Here is a 5,142-nt window from a genome sequence, read left to right on the forward strand (position 1 = left end):
TCTAGCAGCAGGGGAATGGAGGGAATGAGCAGTGGTAGTAACACTCACCTCCAGGGCTCTCCGTAGCTACACTAAAGCACGGGCTCCAGACAGATCCGGCACTGAGAACTCACATGTGACACAGCCAAAGGGGAGTGCAGCCGTGCTACTGCACCCGTCTGGATCCATGCCTGCAGATGGGGAGTACGGAGGTGATCTGGAATGAAATGAGCAGCATGGAGGGAGGAGGCTTCAGGACACAGGAGCAGTGCTAAGCCCTGGAAAATTGTTGGTTTGCCAGAAAAGCTGGGCTCTGTTGATGGGAGGACAGCACTTGCACTCAGTCAGCCTCCTGCCAGCAGGATTGGGGGTTTTTGAAAAAGGCTGCAGGATGCATCCTGGGAGGTTGCTGTTAAAAACACTTGGCTTTCTTCACTCTGAGATACTCATAGTCCTGCCTCATTTTTTTCTGTGTTTTAAATGATGCATCACTTTGCTGCTAGGGTTTTTTTCTGTTCCCCTCCCCACCTGCCCCAGCAGACATCCTTTTCACCCTGGAATGAAAGCTGAAAGCAGAAACTGCTTTGCTCTTTCCAGTGCCACTCCCAGCTGAGCAAAGAGCAGATCTGCACAAGCAGATTCTGTACAGGCTACTTTGGAAACTCAATGGGTCTGGTTCACAATGCCTGTCAGGAAGTCCTGGTCATATGCTATTAGTTTTACATCTTTCACGTGGCATCTGGCAAGAAGCCCACACCTTATCTTCCCCCCTGCATACACCTGCCCCAATGACAACTCTTCTCCTGACCTCATTTTTTCCAAGCCATTCCACTAATCCATTGACTAATCTCTTAGCAAAAATTACAGTCAACCCTGCTGACACAACCCTAGACATAACACCCTATCCTACCACAGGAAAAGGGCAGCCAACCTCCTGCTTCTGTAAAGGTTGTTAAAATACATGAAAGAGATCCTAGGAAGAGAGCCATGCTCCCTGCTACAGAGGAAGGCAACGTTCCCCCCCACCCAACACTCACAGAGAACGTATGGATCTGACCATGGGGTAAAAGTCTTTCCTGACCCCAGATATGGTGATTGGCCTGACCCTGCCTGGAGGGGCAGGACCCTGTAGCCAGGAACCTCTGGGTTTAAATCTCAGCAGGAGCATTGGCACATATCAGTCAAAATCCCCAACCTTGTCTGCAGCCAGTGCCCAATGCCTCTAAGGAAGGCTTAAAAAAAACCCAACCCAAAATACAAAATCCTGGCACAGCTGCCTGGTTGGGGTGGGGGGCAGAATTCCCTCCCAACCCCATGCTGCAACCAGCAAAGCCCAGAAGCATGGGAAATACCTATAAAATAGCATAGGCATAGCTATTCCTACATCACTCCCCCAGCCATATGTATGTATGCAACCTCCTCCTAGGCACCTCCAGTGTTGAAGAATCCACACCTGCCCTGGGCAGCCTGTTCCACTGCCTCACTAACAGCTCTAACAGTGAAAAAGTTCTTCCTGATACCCACTCTAAACCCACTTTGCTGCAACTTCAAGCCACTACTCTGCATCCTACTCTGCAGCAAGAGAGAAAAGGTACTTTTCCTCTTTTTATGGCAGCCCTTCAAGTATTTGAAGACTGATATCATGTCCCTTCCTAAGCACCTTCTCTGCAAGCTGAACATGTCTAGTTCCTTCAGCCTCTCCTCATACGATTTGCTCTCCAAGCCAAGCCCCATTTTCATCTTCGTCACCTGCCTCTGGACTTTCTCCAGCTTCTCCATGTCCTTTCAAAATGTGGAGCCCAAAACTGCACATAATACTCTAGTGGAGGCCTAAACAATGCCAAGCGTTGAGGCACTATTACCTCTTGTGTTTTGCACCTAATGCTTCTGTGGATACCTCCCAAACCCACAGTCACCTTTTGTGCAGCTGCCCTGAGTCCCAGATCCTTCTGTCCTCTGTCATCAGTGACCAGTGCTGTCATCCAGCCAGGTGTCACCTGTTTTGTATTTGTGAGCATTCTTCCCAAGGTGGAGCTCCTTGCATTTTCACTACTGAACTTCACCGTTAGCTCCAGCCCAGCTTTCCAATCTGTTGAAATCCTTCCGAAATGCACTCCTGTCCTCCACCTTCTCTCTGTGCGCAGCAGCACCTCCTCTCCCCCATCAAGGGCAGAGGAAGGGAGGGCAGACTCTTACTAGCTTGAGGGACTTGAAGCAGTCTGCCTTCCTGGAGAGGGACAAAAACAGGCTGACAGGCAGGGCGCAGCCACACCAGCAGCTCAGGTTGCTCCTCCTGCACCCCGCTTTCCAAAATCTTTTATCTTCCAATACCATGAAGGCAGGTGAAGTTACCTAACAAGTCCTCTTTGCATGACCTAGGTAAGAGAGCAGGGATACATTACCCACAGTCCTGAAAGAGGCTGCTCCCACACAGCATGTAGGGGAACATCTCTTTCCTCCCTTTGTGGCTGCACCTCTGAGCCAGTCCAACTCTGTGCAACACCTTACGCACTACAGTACAGTCCGTCTCCCCTCCCACCCCATTGTCAGCTGTCAAGAAGTGGGATGGTCCTAGCCTAGACACCCCCTCCCTTTCAGACTGATGAGCAAGGATCCTGGTTTGCTCTGTTCAGAAATCCAACACTCTCTCATAAAAAACCCAAATTCTCCAATTAAAACACCCAAAATCCACATTTTTTCGTGATTAAAATGAAGCACTATATATACAGGTATCAGCTGAACATAATATTTTATTGATATATTTACAATATTAAAGCAATTTGGAAGCCTACCAGTGTCTCATTCATTGTAAGAAACTAAAATCTAAATACTTATATATTTTGGTGGGTTTTTTTTTTTTTTAATCATGGAAAATAGGAGCTCCACCAGCCCCCTTTTCTCACCAGGATGCGAGCCCATCTTCAGCAGTGCCCCTGCCCTTCCCCACCCCAACTGCTTTGTGGTGCTGAGTAGCCCTGATATACTGGTACCTCTCATTCCCAAGCCACTGCACCCCCAACAGCCCTGCCAGAGGGAGCTCCCAGTTGCTAAGGCTATGGGGGCGGCTGCAGCTGAAGAGGAGCATGGAGACCCATCCCTCCTCCTGTGAGGATGGCCCAAGCTGAGCAGACCCTGTTGTGGACGGGAAAGGACGTGCTGTGGGTTCGGGGCTCCCTACCCTGCTGCCCTTCCTCCTGGGGATCTTTACAGCCCAGTGGGCAGGACCTGGCAAAGGAGGGTGGAGAGGCTGTGCTGCCACCGCCACCACAAGGAGCTCCCACCACCAGCTGCTTTACAATGGTGAGGTTTCCCATGGCCACCCAAGCAGCAGTGGTGGGATGGTGGGCACCACCCCTTGGCAGCATGGCTAGCACAAGGGTCCTGGTATCAGCAGCAGCAGCGAGCATCATGCCAGGTCCCACCTGCTGAGCCACAGAAGGCAGCAGGGCTGGGAGCTCCAAATACCCCAGCAGGCAGCCTGCATCATTCCCTGCCCCATGCAGAAATCTGCACTCCTCCTCCATGGGAATGCACACAACAGTGGGGAGCTAACCCTCGCACCACCCCCGGGGATAAGCTGCCCATGGCTCCATCCCACTCCCCCAGCCAGGCCCTGTGGCTGCACATTTCTGTCCTTGCTGGGTAACACCCCCAGCTGCCAACCCTGCCCCACTCCCTGTGCTTTTCTCCCACAGTGGTTTCCTGCGCTCTTCTCCTTTAAAGGAGAAATTCCGCATTTTTCCGTGGCAAACAGAAAACCTGGATCTCTCCTGTTAAGTGATGAAATGGCTAACAGTATTGAGACTTAAAATATTGCTGATGTCTGAAGCAACATGAACTACATGGGGCAGCTCTCACTTTTCAGAACTATCCATGGCTCTTCACAGATTGGCAAAACTGTAACAGTTAACATTTACTTCACAGCTTGAAGGTTCCCTATGCCACCAGCTGGAGACTGACTTCCATTTATTTTTAGAAGTCAAAACTAGAAAACAACTGGAAAGTCATTGCCAACCCAGGCAGGTAACACCACACTCATGAAGAAGAACTGTCCCTGATAGCAATGGGGACTTTGGCAGCTACTCAGAAGTCTTCTTGGGCAGGCAGATCTGCAACTGCAAGAGTTTAAGCTCTAGAACAGCCTGGGAGCTGCATATAGTTAGTGTTCATTTTGCAAGCCTTCCCACCACACAATTTTGAAGTTATTTTTTCTCACTATTCTACTGCCTCGTCTCCCAACCCCACTCCTAGAAGCTTAGGGCTTGTGTATTGGAAGAGGGTGGACAAGGGTGTGGAGGGTCTAGGCTGCCTCAGGTCTGGCTTGGGCAGAAGGGTGCAGGGCAGAAACAGAGTTATACTGCTGGGTCCTGAAGCATAGCTCAGAGCCAGATCGCCACAGAGAGCTTTGACCGAGGCACATGGACTAAGTGTCAAAAACAGTGTAAGCACAGTTTATGTAAAAGTGAAGCAATGATCCTGGAGCAGCAAGGCTCGGGTGCAGGCAGCCTGAAGTTTGGAGCATGATTAAGACTGCCAGATGCCCTAACCAGGAGCATGTGTCAGTCTCACTAAGACAGAGTTATGAATTGACAGGTAGCTGCATGAACAGAAACCTTCAAGAAGCAATGCAAGCTCCCAATTGCAGTGGGAGTCTAGCATGGGAAAAAACACACTAAACTTTCCAAAATGGCAAAATCTGAATTTAATTTACAATGTAGTAAAGGTTACAGGTAAAAAGCTAAACAGAAAGCATGAAAAGGCCTATTACACAAATGTACAAACCTCATGGTGTCAGGCCCCATCCTGTACTGGCCTGTAAAGGCTTCAGAGCTCTGAAATAATGAGAGCTGGTACAATCCCAGGGACGAGAAGAGCTTCCAAAGTGACAAGCAGTAAAGTTCCCCTTCCCAAGGGAGATCTTGCAAGAAGTCACTTGTAAAAATAAAGTACTGTTCAATTTTTACTTGCCCTAACTACTTACACCCTAAAGAATTGTCTTCAAAACAGACTGGCAGGAAAGAGGAAGTCCTGAAGCCTAGGAAAAAATAAAGCTGAAAATCAAAAGAATTAGTCTGAAGTGCAAAGTGTAAAGTACTTGGAATGAAAGAAGATGAACAAGAGCCATTTTGGCTAGCTGAGCCAAATGGGATTGGGGTGGGGGGA

The sequence above is a fragment of the Alligator sinensis genome, unplaced genomic scaffold (assembly GCF_000455745.1).
Source record: "Alligator sinensis unplaced genomic scaffold, ASM45574v1 scaffold264_1, whole genome shotgun sequence".
NCBI classification, from domain to species: Eukaryota; Metazoa; Chordata; order Crocodylia; family Alligatoridae; genus Alligator; species Alligator sinensis.